Source organism: Cygnus olor, chromosome Z (genome assembly GCF_009769625.2).
Source record: "Cygnus olor isolate bCygOlo1 chromosome Z, bCygOlo1.pri.v2, whole genome shotgun sequence".
In the NCBI taxonomy this organism is placed as follows: domain Eukaryota; kingdom Metazoa; phylum Chordata; class Aves; order Anseriformes; family Anatidae; genus Cygnus; species Cygnus olor.
The window spans coordinates 67,289,506-67,310,526 of record NC_049198.1 but is presented as its reverse complement, the minus strand read 5'-3'; the positions used below and the strand labels follow the sequence as shown (position 1 = coordinate 67,310,526).

The 21,021-nt window shown below is 42.0% G+C and overlaps 1 long non-coding RNA gene across 1 annotated transcript; it reads right to left on the bottom strand.

Annotated features, from left to right (window-relative positions):
- Window positions 1-918: 918 nt before the first annotated feature.
- Window positions 919-5,931, bottom strand: LOC121061281. The gene is made up of 3 exons (XR_005815022.1): window positions 5,751-5,931; window positions 5,281-5,286; window positions 919-932 (listed from the first exon to the last, which is right to left on the bottom strand). It is a non-coding gene; the product is annotated as an uncharacterized LOC121061281 (long non-coding RNA).
- Between the last annotated feature and the right edge of the window lie 15,090 nt (window positions 5,932-21,021).

Below are 21,021 nucleotides of genomic sequence, written 5' to 3'. Positions count from 1 at the left end.
AATATATGTAAACAATTAAAATGCAGTTCCCTTAAAATACAGCAAAAATATACAGAAAATACCAAGGCATATTCCATAAAGAATGGAAATTTCTATTATGCGGACTTTAAACAACATTGTAAAGTTCACTACATCATTACAAGAAAAGGTTATATGTATAATCCACTCTATTAAATTTGAAAGGAGTACTAATATCAATGCAGATATCACAGGAATTAAAAATGTTTTGCTAAACTATTCATATAAGGATCGACTGGGATGGAGTTTGCTTTCCCTACAGCAGCCTATATAGTGTGTTCTGTACTTGAAGCCAGAACAGTGTTGCTATCATGTCAGTGTTTCGTCTACTGCTGAGAGAAAAAAAAAAAAAAAAAAGAAAGAAAGAAAGAATGAAAGAAAGAAAATGATGGTTTAGAGATCTAATTCTGTAAAGGGGGTGGGGGGTGGGGGGAATTTTGTACTTATCTGGTGTTACTGTTGCTTCTGAAGATATACTGGGCTGAGCTCATCACCACGAGATGATAGAAAATATGTCTGGTGATCCAGAAAAATTTCTTCAATTAAAATTTCCCACAGGCAAAAGGCAGGATGACAGTGGAAGAGTAAAATCTCTTCTATGCGCAGATAACTGTCTCTGTAACTGTTATGTCTCTGAACTGACTTCTCTTATTAGAGACTCCATAGTTTCTATAGTCTCTAAGGTCAAGCACAGCAAAAGGGAAAAGTGCCACCGAAGACACCCCTGGTTGTTTCTTTAAATTATTCTCAGAGGTTTCTCACTCACATAAATCTGTGGGAGACTGAAACCTTTCATGCATAAAGTCCCAACTTCATTTACGATTTGAAGAAGCACATACTACACAATTCTAGAGAAAGAAATATCAGTGCTGTCCAAGTAAAAATACATATGGGGGATTACTTTCCCACCTATTCTTGTAACTCTTAACTACGGGGACTGCTGAGAAAGATGTGCTCTTTTTGTTGTTGTTTTTCATGTTCCTCTCCATTTCTCTTTTCTCTAGCAAATTTCATTTTACAGAAGTAAATTCAGCAATGAATCCTCAGAACATAAAAACTAGAATGCAAGTTGCAGGTCCCCAAACTCCAAATCACAGAATTAAGAAAGCTTCTGAAAAACAATTAATGGAATGATCACTCTAATCTGTCAATTAAAGAATTGCTATGAAGAGGTTTAGAAAACATCTAGTGACTCACAGCAGCTGATTGTTCTCACCATATGGGTCCCTCTCTTCAGAGTTTTTCTCCCTGAGTTTATAATCCATGTACCTTTAGGGACCTTCTCTGAATCTTAGAAAAGTATGCATGGATTTGAAGATAATCTTTTTATTAATAAATCTTTTTTAATGAACATGGACCATAAGAAAAGAATGAGTACAGGAGGCAATGATATACTGGGAATCAAAGTAATTAACACTATGAAAATATAATCCTTTAATCATCAACGCCCATTTAAGTTTTATTTACTTATTAAAACATAGTCAGCTTTTAAACCTGATGTGAAATAAATAAATTAATAATAAACCAAAACAAAAATGAACAGCTTAAAACGAATCTATCTGAAGTTGGCAGAGCTGAGTACAGATCCTCCCACAGAATGGGCCCCTTAGAGAAAAGTGACCTCTCATTTTCTTCAACATTTAGATCACCCATTAATAAATACTAGTCTTTGTATTTGGAGCAAAAACATTGTATACAAAGTTCATATCAACTACCTACTTCCAATTTGGCTTGAATACGAACCTTTACGCCAAGATATTAGAAAGCAGGCAGGATATAGGATGCACATCCTGAGGCATTTTAAGGATATTTGATTTCTGAGTTGCTCTTTACAAACTATTCATAGTATTGTAAATAAAAGATAGGTATACAAAATGAGATACCCATAAACATATGGCTGCATTAATATGGCACTGAATGCTAGGTAATACTTTTTCTCAGCAGGGTTTATTAGCTTGGCTAATCATCAGGCCAACTGCTGCTACTGGACCCGGAGTACTGACAAAGTAAATAAATCTCATTCTGTCTAGAGCACTGCCAGAGACAGTCTGTAGACAAACTCAGAGTATCTCACTATCTACTTTTTTTTTTTTCTTCTTCTTGCTTTCAAATTAGATTGTAGATTTTGATAGCAATCTCCTTAATTTTCCAACCTTTTAAAGTTGTTGGTGCCCGATGTGGGTGCTCATTTCCAGTTCTGGCCCTATCAGGCCATAGTTACCTAACTCCAGACTTCCACTATCATCAACCTAAATCACGGTGGAAAGGATGCATTATACGATTGCGTTAAGTATTTATGATTCTCTCAAATTTTGCATCATTGTAAATATTTTTAGGCTTGCATTTACTCCCAGACCACTGATAAAGAAGCTAAACTGCACCAAAACCTATCCCTAATCCTTGCAGTGTTATGTTAGAGCAAGTACACTCTATTGATATATGTATATTTACATTCTCTGTTTTAGTACATTTATATTGTAAAATATTAATGCTTAAAAATAGACTATTGTACAGTACAAAACTGAATGCCTCAAGAAAATCTAAACCTATTACTTTCTCTGTACATCCATCAGCAAAAATAATCACATATTTTTGTCATTTGCTGGGCAATGATATTTCTTGGGCTATCTTCATTTTCCTTTAGACAACATTCCTTTCTCATTCTTTCTTTATTTCTGTTTCTTAACCTTTGTACATTATAGAAAGTGTAGGAAAGATGACTTGAATCTTATAAGAATCCATGCATGGATATAAGTATTTGAGATATTCATAAATTATTTACAAAAGAGAGCAAGAAATTGAAGGAACAAACTTTGCTGACTTCTGAAGTTAAGAAAAAAAATGAATAAGATTTGTTGTAAAGAAGAAACTTTCAAAATTGTGATAATCCCATAAAAGGGCAGCTGAAATCCAGTGTAAATTAATTAAAACTAATGCACATAGTTCCTCTGTCTTGCTCTCACAAGTGAACCTCTGTCTTTATACACAAAATGGCAAGATTTTCACAATTACTCAAGAATGGGAGTTTGTCATTACAGCTGGTAATTCTAAAAAAAAATCCAACCCACAAGTATAAGTCTATGAACTCTCACATTTTATACCTTAAAAGTATATCCTGGATTTGAAAAAAGAACAGAATGAAGGTGGAAAGAATGATCAAAGTACAGAAGGACATCCAAAGACATAATTAAACACACTAAGTCTCTTTAGCCTTGAAAAGAAAATACACTGGTCTAAAAAATGCAGCACAGCATTCAGAAAACAATCAGTGAAGGACTGTTCATTGCCTCTTTCCATGCCATAACTGGAAGTACATTTAATAGGATTTGGTGGTTACATGTTTGAAATAATTTAAGAAAGTTGTTCTTGCACTGGCAATATTTTAATCTTTGGAACTCTTGGCCCCAAGATGTTTAGGATGCTAAAAGGTTTCACGGGTCCAGAAAACATCTGGCTAATTCACGGAGTTAAAGTCCATCTGAGAAGTGACTTTTCCTTAGAAAATCATTGAAAACCAGCCACTGGCATCTCGGAGAGCACTGTCAGGAAATATACTTTTTCCTTTCTCTTATACTTGTTGTTAATACACTTACAGAGAGAACATATTAGGCTTGATAGATTTTTTTTTTTTCTTTTTCCAAACTTGAATACCTCTGTTTATGTACTTAGTTTGGAAATAACTGCTCCATACTTTCCCTGTAATCTGTCTTTAAGCTTTGTGTTTCTTCTGTTTAATGTAGCTGTTCCCTGCCCCTTTCATTCAGTCTATAAGCACAGCCATCACAGGCAATGAGGATGCTGTGGGAGACTGTTTCAAAGGCTTTACTGAAATCAAGATAGACCACGTCCACTGCACTTCTATCCTCTATCCACCTGGTTATACCCTCATAAAAGGCTATCAGGTTGGTCAAGAATGACTTCCCCTTGGTGAAGCCATGTTGACTGCCCCTAATGATCCTTTTATCCTTGACATGCCTAGAGACAGTGCCAAGGATAAATTGTTCCATCACCTTACCAGGGATGGAAGTGAGGCTGACTGGTCTATAGTTACCTGGGTCCTCCTTCTTGCCCTTTTTGAAGATTGGAGTGACATTTGCTTTTCTTCCGGTCCTCAGGCACCTATCCTGATGCCCATAACTTACCAAAGATGATGGAGAGTGGCCTAGCAATGACTTCCGCCAGCTCCCTCAGCACCCATGGGTGCATCCCATCAAGACCCATGGATTTATGGATTTCCAGATTACTTAATCCATCCTTAACACAGCCCTCATGAACCAAGGCAAACTCCTCCTTTCTCCTGACTTCCTCTGGGGCCTCAGGGATATGGGGCTCCTCAGGACACTCTTTGGCATTATAGACAAAAGAGGCATTCAGTAACTCCACCTTCTCTTTATCTTCTGTCACCAGGACACCCACCTCATTCATCAGCGGGCCTACATTGCCTCTAGTGTTAGTTTTATCTGCAATGTGTTTGAAGAAGCCCTTTCTGTTGTCCTTGACCTCTCTCAAAAGGTTTAATTCTAAGGAGGCCTTAGCTTTTCTAGTTGCCTCCCTACATCCTCTGACAACAGCCTTATATTCCTCCCAAGTGGCCAGGCCACCTTCCATGGTCTGTAGATTCTCCTCTTCCACTTGAGTTTGCCCAGCAGTTCCCTGTTTAACCATGCAGGTCTCCTGGCTCCCTTTCCTGACTTCCTACCTGTTGGGACGCTCTGTTCTTGAGCTCGGAAGAAGCAGTCCTTAAACGCTAACCAGCTATCTTGGGCCCCTTTTCCTTTAAGTATCTTGTCCCATGAGATTTCCCCTAGCAAATGCTTGGAAAGGCCAAAGTCATCCCTACTGAAGTCCAGGGTTGTGATTCTGGGTATTCTATTCCTGCCACGTGAGATCCTGAACTCCACCATCTCGTGGTCACTGCAACCAAGGCTGCCCTCAACCTTCACCACTTCAAACAGCCCCACCTTGTTAGTGAGGACAAGATCCAGCAGTGCTCCTCTCCTAGTTGCAACACCCAACATTTGCATCAGGAAGTTATCATCAATACACTGAAGGAACCTCCTGAACTACTGGCTGAGTAGGCCTAGCAGCAAATGTCAGAGTTGTTGAAATCCCCCATGATAACCATGGCCTGTGATTGTGAGGCTGCTAACATCTGCCTGTAGAAGACCTCGTCAACTTCCTCATCCTGATCTGGTGGCCTGTAATAGACATCCACGACAGCATCCCCCAGGCCAGCCTGTCCCTTACTTCTCACCCATAGACACTCAACTCACTCCTCATCTGCTCCTGGACATTACTCAATACAATGCAGTTGCTCTCTCATGTAAAGAGCAACTCCGCCACCTCGCCTTGCTGGCCTGTCTTTCCAGAGAAGGACATACCCATCCATGGCCACATTCCAGTCATGTGAGCTGTCCTACCATGTCTCTGTAACTGCCACCAGATCATAATCTCCTGACCAAACATGGATTTCTAACTCCTCCTGCTTATTTCCCATGCTATGTGCATTGGTGTACAGGCACTTTAGTGAGCGAGCTGAGTACGCTGATTTCACCCTAGTGGGGTGGGAGGCCTCCTGGTCTTCCTCACTGCAAGAGTGCTGCCCCACAGGTGCAAGCCCAGCTACAACCCCACCCCCCTTTGGATCTAGTTTAAAGCTTTCCAAATGAGCCCTGCTAATTCCTGTCCCAGAACCCTTATGCCCCTGTGACCTTTCCTTTCCTGTGTATTACTGTCAGGCCTGCTGTCTTATAAAACCAGCCATTATCAAAGAACCCAAAGCCCTGCCTGTAGTACCAGTCACATAGCCAATCATTTATGGACTGGATCCTTCTATTCCATGCCACATCATCACCCCAGAATGGAAGGAGGGAAGAGAAAATGACTTGTGCCTCAGACTCTTTCACCAACCTTCCCAAGGCCTTGAAATATTTCTTCATTCCCCTCAGACTATGGGATGCAGATTCCTCCCCACCTATCTGGAAGATCAGCAGTGGGTAGTAGTCTGTTGAGCATAGCAGGCTGGGGAGTGTCCTGTTAATATCCCTGATCTGGGTTCCAGGTAGACTGCAGACTTTCCTTCGATGACGGTAAACTCTGCATATCGGGCCCTCTGTTCCTCTCAGAAGGCAATCTCCTACTACAATTACACTTCTTTCTTCTTTTTGGAGGCAGTCTTGAGGCGTGGTGTCGACTGTCTCTTCTGATGTGACCCCATAGGTGGGCCTTCCACCACATCCTCACCTTCCTCTCCTTCAAGATCCAGGGCCTCAAACCAATTACAGAGGGGCACCTGGGGAAGCGAGATAGGTAGGGAGGAGGGTTGCCAACGATGCCTAACTGGGACTCACTTCCAACCCTTCTCATCTTTTTGGTCTCTTCCCTCTGCCTGACAGCAACAGGGCAGGGGCTCCACCACCTTCTGGGGGGCATTCCCCCGGCACCCTTCTCTCTGGCACACCAGGGAGTTACTTCACCAGTCAATCTCCTGCTCACATGCCCTGATGCCCCTTAGTATCTTCACCTCCTCCTTGAGCTCAGCCAACAAGGTGAGAAGACCTTCCACCTGAGAACAAGCGGTTTCCCCGCTGCCCTCCTCCCACCAGCAGTGGCAGGCTCAGGCACTCCCTGCAGCAAGAGGTCTGAACAGCCACGTGTCTGGGCAGGCCCTCCATCTGGGTCAGCACAGTCTTTTTGGAGTGAGCTCTCTGCCTAGTGGACACCATGGTAGGTGTGTAGTCTCGCAGACTGCCAAGCGTTGGTGCAGAGGTCCTGTGCCCTGCCACACCAATTGCACACCATGCACGTGCACTACTGGCCCCTCCCTGCTCGTGGTGGGCACCACCATTTTACTGCAATGTGTGCATGAATTAATGGAAAGCAACATTTTTTTTAATTATTATTATTTATTATTATTATTATTATTTTTTTTTTTTACAACAGACTCTATTTCTGATTTTCAGACTTTCAGTTTTCCAGTATCTCCTTCATAAGTTTCTGAGAAAAGCAGATTTTCTTTAATCCTATTGGCAAACGTCTGAGCTCTCCAAGGATATTTTGTCAGCTGTCCAAATTTAATTTGTATCTAAAATAACTCAGCTATCTGGAAACTAGTTTTTCCTAGTTTCCTATAAAGATCACAGGAAGTATAATGCATGGGAAATTTAATAAGAATATGAAATATGGTCTCACTCAGATTGAAAGAAAAAAAAAAAGTTACTTTGGGTTCAAAAGTGTCTGTGGCTACTTTTAATGGAGAAAAAAAGGCATGAGAAAGAAACATCTGTTGTTCTTTCACAAGATATTTTTGGAAGATAATTTCTATTTTTATGTTGTAAATGTGTTTCTAGGTCATAAGACATAATAGATGCACCATAATGGATGCAACTCCTGAATGCAGATGCATATCAAAAAACTGTGTCCACATACACAAAGATAAAATCTGATATTTACTTTATAAAGTAATTAATGATCAAGTCAATACACTGCCTTAGCAAAGTCCATTAGTATGACAAAAATCTTTTATTGAAATCAAGCCCTATATGTAGAGACACATGTATACACACACATCACACTGAGATGCCCTACAGCAAACCAGTGTGAAATAGTCCTTTAGATGTCCTTTTTGTCTGTTCACTCAAGATAAGTATGCAAAGGCAGTTGGAAAATTATTTCCTACTATTTATTATCATAGAATCGTTAACGTTGGAAAAGACGTCCAAGATCATCTGATCCAACCATCACCCTACTACCAGTGTCAGCCACTAAACCATGCCCCTAAGTCCAACCTTTCCTTAAACACCCGCAGGGACAGTGATTCCACCACCTCCCTGGGCAACCTGTTCCAATGCCTAACCATCCTTTCTGAGAAGAATTTTCTCATAATTTCCAACCTGAAACTCCCCTGGTGCAACTTGAGGCCATTCCCTCTAGTTATGGTTATCTGTGAGAAGAGGCCGACCCCAGCTCCCCAAAACCTCCTTTCAGGTAGTTGTAGAGAGCAATAAGGTCTTCCCTGAGCCTCCTCATCTCGACACTAAACAGTCCCAGTTCCCTCAGCCACTCCTCATAGGACTTGTGCTCCAGACCTTTCACCAGCTTCATAGCCCTTCTCTGGACACCCCCCAGGGCCTCAACGTCCTTCTTGTACTGAGGGGCCCAAAACTGAGGACATTACTCGGGGTACGGACACAACAAAGCAGAGGGATGATCACCTCTCTGGTCCTGCTGGCTACACTATTCCTGATACAAGCCAGGATGCTTTTGGCCTTTTGGCCACCCGAGCACACTGCTGACTCATATTCAGCCAGTTGTCAACCAACACCCCCACGTCCCTATCTTTGGCATAGGACATTTTCAAGCAGATCCAGAGGAGGGCCACAAAAATGATCAAAGGGCTGGATCACCACTTCTAAGAAGAGAGGCTGAGATAGTCGTGGTTGTTTAGCCTGCAGAAGAGAACTGGTGACCAGTTTTTAACCCAGCAAAGAGTGTAGCTGTCCAAACCATGGTCTGCCAGCTTCTCCGGGAGAATACTGTGAGAGACTGTGTCAAGGGCCTTGCTGAAGTATAGGTAGACTATGTCAACAGCCTTTTCCTCATCCACCAGGTGGGTTACCTGGTCATAGAAGGAGATGAGGTTGGTCAGGCAGGACTTGCCTTTCATGAACCCATGCTGACTGGGCCTGATCACCTGGTTGTCACACATATGCTGTGTCATTGCATTCAAGATGAATTATTTCATCACCTTTCCTGGCCCGGAGTTCAGGCTGACAGGCTTGTAGTTCCCTGGGTCCTCCTTATGACCCTTCTTCTGGATTGGTTTCACATTAGCAAGTCTCCTGTTATCTGGGACCTCTCTGGATGACCATGACTTCTGCTAGATGATGGAAAGTGGCCCAGCAATCATATCTGCCAATGCCCTGAGCATCCGCGGGTAGATCCCATCTGGCCCCATGGACTTGTGACAGTCCAGGCAGAGCAGCAGGTCTCTAACTCTGCCTGAACTGTGGGGTTTTCTTCTGCTCCCTGTCCCAGACTTCCAGGTCGGGAGGCTGAGTACTCTGAGGATTAGTGGTCTGGCTAGTAAAGACATATAAAGAAGACATTAAGAACCTCAGCCTTTTCCTTATCCTCAGTAGTCATGTTCCCCTCTGTGTCCAGTAAAGGACGGAGATTCTCCTCGGCCCTCCTCTTGCTGTTAATATATTTATAAAAACATTTTTTGTTATCAACTTCCTTGTACTCTCCCCGAGTTGCCTGTCCCTTCTTCCACCAGAAATAAACTCTCTTTTTCTCCTGGACACTCAGCAAAAGTTCCCTGTTCAGCCACAGTGGTCTTCTTCCCTGCTGGCTCATCTTACGGCACACGGCAGCAGTCTGCTCCTGTGCCTTTAAGACTTTCTTCTTGAGGATCATCCAGCCTTCCTGGACTCCTCTGCCCTTTAGGACTCACTTCCAAGGGATCCTCCCTACCAGTGTCGTGAAAGGTTCAAAGTCTGCCCTCTGGAAGTCCGAGGTAACAGTTTTACTGTCCCCCCCCCACCCCCCCCCAACTTCACCAAGGATAGGGAACTCTACCATTTTGTGGTCACTCTGGCCAAGACAACTCTTGACCACCACATCTCCCACTAGTCTTTCTCTGTTCAGAGGCATCCCCTCTGGTAGGCTCACTAACCAGCTGAGTCAGGAAGCTATCTTCCACACACTCCAGGAACCTTCTAGACTGTTTCCTCTGGGCTGTATTGTATCCTGCATATGTCTGGGAAGTTAAAGTAACCCATGAGAACAAGTGTTGGTGATTGAGAAGCTTCTACCAGCTGCTTATAGAACACCTCATCCATCTCTTCATCCTGATCTGGTAGTCTATAATAGGCCCCCACTAGGATGTCCGCCTTGTTGGCCAACTCCCTGATCCTTATCCACAGGGACTCTATTTTATTATTTCCAATCCCGAGCTCAACAACATAACACTCTCTAATATAAGGAGCCACACCACTTCCCCTCCTTACTTGCCTGTCCCTTCTGTAGAGCTTGTAGCTATCCATTGCAGCACTCCAGTCGTGGGAGTGGTCCCACCACTTTTCAGTGATGGCAACTAGGTCATAGTTTGCCTGCCGCACAATGGCTTCCAGCTTCTCCTGTTTGTTGCCCATGCTGCCTGCATTGGTGTAGATGCACTTGAGTCGCGCCATTGTCCTCATCCTCAACCCTGGGACTGCTCCTCCAGGCTCATCTCTATCAAGACTCGTTTTCCCCCTACCCCCCTTCATACCTAGTTTAAAGTCCTCTCAATGAGACCTGCCAGTTCAAATGGGCTAGAGTCCTTTCCCCCCTTTGGAACAGGTGGTACCAATTGGCATCCATAAGGCCAGGTGCCAAGTAAACCTCACCATGATCAAAAAAAACAAACAAACCAAAATTCCTGCAATGGCACCAGTCCCTCAGCCTGATCAGCTGGGCCTTCCAGGTCTGTTTAGTATCCCTCCCCACCACTGAAAGGATCGAGGAAAACACGACCTGCCCACCCATTCCTTCCAGTAATCGCCCCAATCCCCTGAAGTCCCTTTTGATAGCCTTCAGACTTCTCTCAGCCATTTCATCACTGTCACCCTGAATTATCACTAAGGGGTAATAATCAGAAGGGTGAACAAGGTCAGGAAGTTTTCTTTTTTTCTTGTAAATACACAATGAATTGCAGCTTTGAAACTCTTTCATATACTAATACTTACCTCCTAGTTACCAATAAGCAAGACATATTGTAAAATAGTAATTTACATTGTTTCACTGTACTATCCCTTCTTTTTCAACAGTTGGTCTTCCCACTTTCCATGTTTTAAAAGACACTCCACTTAGCATGAGTGTCCCACAGCTCATTTTGAAGTTTTCCTATTAAAGATGTTCACATAAATGAATTGCATGGATAGGACTGGAAACAAAACAAAACAAAACATAGTAAAACAAAAAATACCTACAAAAAATACAATCAATTTCACCACCATTCTGTGTAAAAACAAATTTATTTTTGAACTGTGCTACAATTGAAGTACTTATTGCCATCCCATCCATTTTAGTTTGCAGTACAACCCATCTTCATGTCTCAATACCAACCAACAAAAACACAAGGTAGCTTCACACTTACTGTTACACATATCAAAAACACTAAAACATTTTAAATACAGCTTTATCCATTGTACTTTTTTTTATCCCCTATCTGCATGTCATTAATGCCTTATTCATTTAGGAAACTCCACAAATTGTAGCTAAAATAATACCTCTCAGTCCTGTTCTCCACACATTCCTTTGTCAGTGCTGGCATCTAAACTCTGCCTGTTTTCAGCTTCAGGACTCTTCTTCATCGTCATCTTTATGTCTGCTCATTGTCTGGTCCTCCATCTCAGTCCTTAATCTCCTCCTGTCAGTTTTTATTTATTTTAGCTCACCTGTGATGCCAGTCATCATGGAATATATTCACTGGTAACTGATAAGATTCTTTCCGAAATTAAATATGTATATCTATATCTCTATATATAACATATAGATAATTTCTCATGAAAAATTAAAATCACACTGCAATATTATTTCATACGTCTGGAAGCAGGCCAAGATCGTCAGCTGAAAAGCATTTCTACTGTACAACTGTTTTCAAAATACCATAACTGATACAGTGTTTGTTTCACAGACTAAAGTAGTAACAGTAAAATCTGCAACACTGGACACGCTCTCTGACATATCAGGAAAGGCTATCAGCATTCATTAGAACACTAAATCACCCATTCCAAATTAGACAAATATCACACCTAGAATTACTGAAGTTCTAGATGGACCTAAATCCATTAAAGCACCTTGAGAGAAGATATAATTAAAAATAATATAAGCAGTTAGGGAGTACCAGACTGGTTACAGCCTTGAGCAGCCTGATCAGACATAGGTGACCCTGCTTTGGACAGGAGGCTGGACTAGATGGTTTAGAGAGGTCCTGAATTATCCTGAGATACTACCATCCTATGAGTCTGTATTTGGTGAAAGTTTCTCATTCAAAAAGAAAGAAAGATGGAGTTATACACTGAAACTTATTTGTAAAAATATGTATGTATCTGTTCAGTGTTTTTCCTCAGACATGTACATATGTGCTTATCATCTTTTCTAACACTGAGCAGGGACTTCTGTTCTTCTTAGGTCAGGAAGAATACATCAGTAATTTCACCAAAGTCATTCATACAAAACTTACACAAACTAAACCCCTTATGGTCACAGATTTGGAAGTTCTGCTGGGTCAAACAGGGCATTGAACTCTTCTAGTTTTTAATATACTATTGAAAAGTTTAAAAAGAATAACTACATTGCAAAAATTCATAATCTTACCTCTTTCAGTTCCACTTTAAAAATTATGTCTTTTGGGTCTGAAGGGGAATGTTTAACTATATTTAAGCTTGAAGAAATTAGTAGCCTAAGCAAACCTGGGAAGTCTGTTTCTTTCTTTGTTCAAACTTTAAAACTACTTAGTGTTATGGATGATGAAATGCAGAGCCTGCACATCAGTCATTATAACCCATGCCCTCACTGAGGGCTTCTCATCTCTTTAATGCACAGCCATAGTGTGGGCTTGGATTTTGTGCTAGCAGGCAGGCAGCTGGGATCAAGATCCTGGTAAACTCATCTCTTACCAGAGAACTTGCAGAAGCACATCATTTCCAGGAACGATTCGGGGTCTAACTACTTTACCATTTACACTTCTCCAGTCCTGAAATTATGACTACCAGGATGTCTTGCAAACATATGTGTAATGTAAATCTCAGGAAGTAATTGAGACAAAAACTAACAGACTATAGGTCTCAAAGGAAGTGCTTTTACCTTTGTAAAAGTATGTTATTAAGGTACCTTTGAAAAAGCACCAAAGGTGCATCAGGTACCTTTGATGACTGTATAATCATCACAACCAAGCCCATGATATAAGCGTTTTCTTGGCCTAAAGGCTAAAAATCCAGACAACACTGTCAGTCATGAGCCATTATGGAATGCTTTTATGTCTTGACTGAAAGATATATAAAATAATGTATAAGTATAAATGTATTAATAAAATTTGTATGTAGAAGATACATACAACTACAAATAGAATATATTATATTTACATATAACATGTAAATATAAAACTAATTCTGTTAGAAGAAGCTTTTAATTTACAGCAAAGACTGCCATTTGTCCTACTGATATTGGTGGTTATTGGTTATGTGATTTTATTTGTTAAATGATCATATAAGCTAAATAATTCAAGACCTCACTGTTGAATAAATGAAATAAAGATCTGAGGAAAGAAAAAATTCACTGAGAAATTCAGTGACAAAGTCAGAAAAAGCAAGGGGAGACACTTTAAAAATAACACAGAAATATGGTCAAATTCAGAAATATGGTCAGGAAAAAATCAGAAATTACAAAATGCACAGAGTGGCTTCCCAGGGGAGCTGTAAGTGAAACCAAAAAGCTGAGAGCAGTGGGAATACTTGAAGCTCCCAGATACAGTTTTGTTAAAAATTATTACTTATGAAATATTTGGTTTTGAGTTTGCCTCAAAAGACAAAAAAGACATTGATTTTCTGTTCCAATTTGAGATCAAAATTCTTTTTGAAAATCCAAAAACCTCTAAAAAGAAAGATCATTTCCATCCAGGTATTAAAAGATGTCATACTGTCAAAGAGTTTTGGCAACAGACTAAGTATTTATATCCAGCGAGATTTTTTGATGGAACCACTGATGTTAATCAACATGATTTTGTTTGGCTGACAATCACAAGGAACTTCCTGTCTTTAATAGTATTTTTTCCATGTCGCTTTAAGCACAGCTTCTCTGTCCAATTTTATGGAACCTTTTACATCATTTTTATTCCACCCTTCATTAACAAAAAAAAAAAAAAAAAAGTATTTTTGGATAATAAAACATGTTGCTGTCTGAAAAGAAATTACATTTCCACATACATCTTAAAAGATTCTCTAGCTTTCCAAAGGTAAAACATTAGAAAGCCATAACATTCATCTGTTCAAGGTAATTGATGGGTTTTGTGGGTGATTAAACATCAAAATAAAATGGAGGCACAGCTAAAATGGTAGTGTCTCTTTATGAAGTAAATGCTAAAGTTGTAAATAAGCCTCTTTTCACAAATGAGCTCAAAACTATCTCAGAGGACATATAAAGAGGAAAGGCTAATGCTATGCTTTTGAAAACATCTCATCAAAGGAATATATACTTGGTTTAGAATGAAGTGGTAAATTTAAATCTTTCTAAAGATCTAAAACCTAACTCATTCCATACAGCATTAGGTTAAAAAAGAACACCTAAAAAGCAAAGGTTGAATCCTTATTCACACTTACATACACTATCAAAAACGTATTTTGAAATGGAAACAGAATTATCATAAACCAAATAAATGTATATACAGACAAGACAAGATTCAAAGGAAAAAAAAAAAAAAAAAAAGCATGCTAACCAAACCGAAAATAGAAAATACAAGGCAAACATATGAGGAAAGCTAGAGAAAAAGTATCTGGAAAACAGAATTGAAAGAAAGTGGGGTAAAAGAAAAACCATGATATGTGTCACAGCAAGTACATGTAGATCTCTTAATTCAAAATGATCAGTTAGACGGTGTAGGTCAAGAAACAAACAATGGATTCCTCTTATGAATGAAATGACTATAGGTGCAGGAAAACAAGATCACCTTATGAGCAACATTATGATTAAGTTGTTTAAAACAGAGCAAAGAAATATGAAAGAAAGAAGTTTAAAATACTTTGGGCAAATCTTGACATGGAAGAGGATTGTAGTGTACTGTTGTCTAGACCTGCCAGGTAGCTCAGCACCACACAGCCACCTGCTCACTGACCCTTCTGTGGAATGGGGAAGAGAACTGGTAACAGTAACAGTGAAAGAACTTGTGGGTTTAGACAAAGACAGTTTATTAAGTAAAGCAGAAGCTGCATGCACAAGCAAAGCAAACCAAAGAATTCATTCACTACCTCCCCTTGTCAGGAAGATGTTCAGCCATTTCCAGAGAATCAGGGCTCATCAGGAGTAATGGTTTCTTGGGAAGACAAACACCATCCCTCTGAACTTTCTTCCACTCCTTTTTCTTTCCTTTAAGTTTTATTGCTGAGCATGATGTCATATGGTATGGGACATCCCCTTGGACAGTTAGGGTCAGCTGTGCTGGTTTTGTCCACTCCCAACTCCTTGTGCACACCCAGCCTCCTTGCTGGCAAAGTGATATGAGAAGCTGAAGAGTCCTTGGCTCTGTGAAAGAACTGTTCTTCAATAACTAAAGCATCAGAAACCATCACTATTTTCAGCCTTGATCCAAAACACAGCATCATACAAGCCACTGTGAAGAAAATTACCTCTAATCCAGCCAAAACCATGATATAGTGCTGGGAATAGTGATGTGAAATTAATTTGCTGGTGATGTTTAAGTGTAGATTTGAATAGGGAAAGAAGTACTATGAAATAGAAGTACCAAAAATTGTACTCACCAAGGTGATGTGCTATGGGGCAGATGTGTTCTACAGCAGAGCGAAGGATCGCAGCATGCAGGGTGTTTCCTGCATCGAGACCCATCGAGGCAGCTGAGGGAGCCACCAGGACCTTGCAGCCCCCACAAGGGTGGCTCATGAGGCTTGTGCAGAGCCAGGAGTGCTCCCCCTCCTCTGTTGTACAAAGGCAACCCCTCGGGAGTGCAAGCGACCAGGAGCGCGGCGAACTGGGCGGATAAACATGGTGTGGTGCATCAGTCAGGGCATGGCAGTTTGCTCAGCAGTTCATGCAGGCAGTGCGAGCAGTGGGGGCACTGAAGATTGGCCAGCTCCACCTGGGAGCAATGGTATCCACCTGGCAGAAGGCTGTGGCCTCTCAGAGTTTGGCACCCACCACAGCCGATGCAGCATCCCGGACAGAGTTCCAGGAGGAACATGCTGGCACCCAGGTGTCAGGATGATGGGTGTGCCCTACTCTTTCACCAATGTAGGATGGCAGTAGAGAGCAGGGCTGTGGGAGGTGTACCCAGGTTGAAGAACTGCTTCGCCTGGTGGCAGAGCTTCAGGAGGAGGTGGGCAGGCTGAGGAGCATCAGAGAGTCAGAGAAGGAGATTGACTGGTGGGGTAGTACTCTGCCATCCCTGATACCTGAGACAGGCTCCTCAGCCAGCCACTACACAAGAAACGAAGGTTCTCCTACCCCCTTGCCAGCAGGCAGAGGGATGGGACCTATGAGACAGGGGGGAAGCAGGTTCCTATTTGGCACAGCAGGCGTACCTCTCCACTGCCTATTTCACCTTCCCAGGTTCCCCTACACAACAGGTATGAGGCTCTGAAACTTGATGGACGAGCAAATGATGATGTGGACAAAGGTCCATCCACACTGGGGGAGTTGCCCAGGGAAAGTCAGCCTATGCCATGCAACACAACAACTCCCACCAAGAAAAAAGGAAGGGTTATTCTCATAGTGGACTCCCTTCTGAAGGGTACAGAGGGCCTGATTTATTGTCCAGATCTGACCCATAGGGAAGTCTGCTGTCTGCCTGTGCCAGGGGTAAGAGACATCACTCAGAAAGTCACTCACCTGGTATGCCCCTCTGATTATTACCCTTTATTGTTTTTTCATGTTGGCAGTGATGACATAGCAAAGAGAAGTCCAAGAGCGATCAAAAGGGACTTCAGGGCTTTGGGGCAATTGGTTGAAAGATCAGGTGAACAGATAGTGTTTTCCTTCATCCTTCCAGTAGCAGGGATGCAAAACCTGGTGGGAAGAGGCCTGGTGTGTTGTGGTGGACAGTTTTAGGCTCTTCAGAAGGGACAGACAGGGCAGGTGAGGTGGGGGGGGGGGGGTGGGGGGGGTGGCACTCTATGTTATGGAGCCACAGCACTGTACAAAGCTTGCAGTCAGCAACAATGCAGTTGAGAGCCTCTGGGTAAGGATCAAGGGACAAGCGAAAAAAGGGGATGTCATTGTGGGAGTCTACTATAGACCACCCGGCCAGGATGATGACACTGATGAATTGTTCTTTAAAGAGCTGAGAGACACTTCTAGATCAGCTGCTCTTGTCCTTATGGGGGACTTCAACTTGCCAGATGTCTACTGGGAATATCACACAGCTGAGACAAGCAAGTCCAGGAGATTCCTGAAGCACCTTAACAATAACTTCTTGGTACAGGTATGAAGAAAGCCAACTAGGAAAGGTGCCCTCCCGGTGCCCTCCTGGTGCCTTCCTTGCTTGTAAAAAGGGAGGAGCTGCTGGGTGAAGTGGTGATAGGTGACTGTCTTGGTCATAGCGGCCACGAGGTAGTTGAATTCAAAATCTTTGGTGATAGGAGGAAAACTGCCACCAAAACTTCAACCCTGGATTTAGGGAGAGATGACTTCAGACTGCTCAGGGAACTTGTTAGTAAGGTCCCCTGGGAAACTGCTTTTAAAGACATAGGGTCCTTCAGTTCTGGTCAGTTTTTAAGCATCACCTCCTAAGAGCACAGGAACAGGCAATTCCACAGTGTCAGAAGTCAAGCAGGAGAGCAGGCTAAGCAGGTATCTTTTTCAAGAGCTTAGGTGGAAATGGAAAGTATATGGCCACTGGAAGCAAGGTCAGGCGACATGTGAAGACTCCAGGGATGATACCTTTGTAGAGAGCAAATCCAGGTGGCCAAAGCTCAGTTGAAGTTGAATCTGGCCAACAGTGGAGGGGAAATATATATATAAAAAAAAAAAAAAAAAAACACTTTTTAAAGTATGTTAACAGGAAAAGGAGGACCAGAGCAGACATTGGTCCAATACTTAATGGGGGTGGTCACCTAACACACAGGGACATAGACAAAGCAGAGATGTTTAATGAAGTTTTTGCCTATGTCTTCAACACCAATGAGGAACTCTGGGACCCCAGCTGCCTTGAGTTGGAGGACCGTGGCTGTGGTAAAGATAAACTTCCAGTTAACCCTGAACTTGCAGGATTTGCTGCTCCACCTGGATGTATACAAGTCCATGGGGCCTGATTGGATTCATCCCAGACTCAGAGAGCCAGTTGATGTCATCATGGGACCTCTCTCAATTATTTTTCAACAGAAGTGGGAATCTGGAGAAGTCCCAGTTGACTGGAAGCTGTCAAATGTGGTCCCAGTTTTCAAGAAGGACAAGAAAGAAGATCCTAGCAATTACAGACCTCTCAGTCTCAGTTTAATGCCTGGTAAAATTATGGAGAAGATTGTTCTATGGGTTACTGAAAAACCCCTAAAGGACAACGCAGTCATTGGTAAGAGCCAACATAGGTTCACTAAGGGAAGGTCATGTCTAACAATCTAAATTTCCTTCTACAACAGGATCAATCAGCTAGTTGACCAAAGGAAGCAAGTTGATGTAATCTTTCTGGATTTCAGTAAAGCTTTTGACAGTGTCTCTCACAGTATCCTTCTGGACAAAATCACCAGAATACAGTTCGATAAAAGCATAATAAAATGGGTGAACAGGGTGATAGCTGACAGGTTGGGCCCAGAGGGTTCCGGTATCACCAGGGTATCATCTGGGTATCATCCGGGTTACATCAGGCTGGTGATCTGTCAACACTGGGGTTCCCCAGGGCTCCATTTTAGGACCAGTCCTCTTCAATGTTTTCATAAATGATTTGGAGGTGGGACCTGAAAGTTTTTTGAGCAAGTTCATGAATTATAGCAAATTGGGTGGAGCTGTTCATTTTGTTGAGGGTGATGAGGCCTTGCAGAGAGATCTGGACAAATTAACACTGCTCTCAGACACATGATCTGATGATTTATCTATCTATTTATTTATTTATTTATTTATTTATTGGGTGGTCCTTTGGGGACCCAGGAGTTGGACTCGATGATCCTTGTGGGTCCCTTCCATCTTGCATATTCTATGATTCTAGATATATAAATGAGAAAGATTGTATATTGTATATATATAAATAAAATAAATGTGGAGGAAATATCTTACTTAGCCTTGGTCAAGCAAGTTGTAAAGATTATGAAAGGTGTGGTGGTTTTACCCAGCTGGGCAGCTGAACTCCACCACAACTGATCTCTCACTCTCCCTCCTCAAAAGGAAAAGGGTAGAAAATATAATGCAAAGGGCTCAAGGCTTGAGATAAGGACAGGAAAATCACTCAACAATTATCGTCACGGGCAAAACAGACTCAGCATAGGTAGATTAACGAAATTTACTACCTATAACTAATGAGTTAGAACAGTGAGAAACTAAAACAAAACAAAACAAAACAAAACAACGTTACCCCATTCACTCTCTTCTCCACCCTCTTCCACCTCCTCCTCCCATGTGGTGCAGGGGAATGGGGAATGGGGACTGTGGTCAGTCTGTAACACTTCATCTCCACTGCTCCTTCATGTCACTCTGCCCCTGCTCCATGTGAGGTCCCTCCCATGGGATACAGTCCTTCCCAAACTGATGCTGCGGAGGCTGTCCACAGGCAGAAGCTCTTCAAGAACTGCTCCAAATGTGGGTCCATATCTTGGGGTCCATCTGTCAGAAGCAAACTGCTCCACCACGAGTTTCCCCCAGGCGTCAGCTCCCCCCAGGCCTCCTGCTGCTGCATGGGCTCCTCTCCACATGTACAGTTCCAGCCCAGAGTCTGCTCTAGTGGGTGTTCTCCACAGGTCGCAGTCTCCTTCAAGTCAGATCTACCTGCTCCACCATGGTACAGCCTTGGCTGCAGGAGGGCAACCTGCTCCACCAAGGTTGTCTCCACAGGCCGTAGGGGAACTTCAGCTCCAGCACCTGGAGCACCTCCTCCCCCTCCTTCTTCACTGACCTTCAGGTCTGCAGGGCTGGTTCTCACTCCTCACTCTCTCAGCTGCTGTTGCGCAGCAGGGTTTTTTTTTTTTTTTTTTTTTTCTTTCTAAATCCACTCGAGAGGCACAAACAAAATTGCTTATTGGCTCGGCTGTGGCCAGTGGTGAGTCCCTTTGGAGCTGTCTGAAACTGTCCCTTACCTAACATGGGGCAGCTTCTGGGTTCTTCTCATAGTGGACACCCCTGCAGCCCCCGCTACCAAAACCTTGTCATGTAAACGTAATACAGGAGGAAACAAATCATAGAGAGAACTTTAAAGCAAGCTGTTGTCTAACAAACAGAAGCAATGGCATATGCCCCGACACGGAGCTAGGTCTTACCCTAGCAAACAATTAAAGGGCATAGGCACACTATTTTCCTTCAACATCATCAGGCTCATGAGATCATTCAACAATATTCAATATTTAAAGTAGCATTAACATTCCTTCAGCATAAAGCCAAACCTTTCAATGGAAAAGTATAGCTGTTCCTTTCAACATCTAATTATGTAACGTCCATTTATATCTTGAGTGAATGGCTTCATTTTGGAAAAAAATACCTTCTTGAGGGATTATGACCTGGAATGGGACATCTGGGTTTTCTGTTGTAATGCAAAGCTCAGAGATGGAAACCAGACTATTTCTCTTTGGAGAAAAGAACTCTATTGTCACTTCTCTTGTATTTAAGAAGTGATTTATATTCAGATGATTTAGGTCCAGGCACTGAATTAGTGCACCCTGTGTCCAAGAGAAAGAGACAGAGAGAGCAAATACTTACAGCTTCTCTCTTTACCTTTTTAGTAGGGAAAAACTTTAAGTAGGAGTTAATAAATGGGTTGCTCGGAGAGGTTATGGGATCTCCATCTTCAGAGAGACAAGGAGACTTGACTGGCCCTGAGCAACATGATCCATGCTGTCATTGCAGAAAATCATACCATGGACCACCAGAGGTTTCTGAAAACTGAAATTATTCTGTGGCTGCACAACAGTAATTCCATAGTTTGAAAATTCTTATACTTTACTGATTTCTTAAACAAATGCTTTCTCACTAAATAGATTAAATAAATAAATAAATAAATAGATGTGAGGATGACAAGTGTATAAATGAAGTAGTTTTAAACTAGAGAGAACAATATTTGTAGCAATAAAGACTTACAGAAAAAGTCCTTCAGTA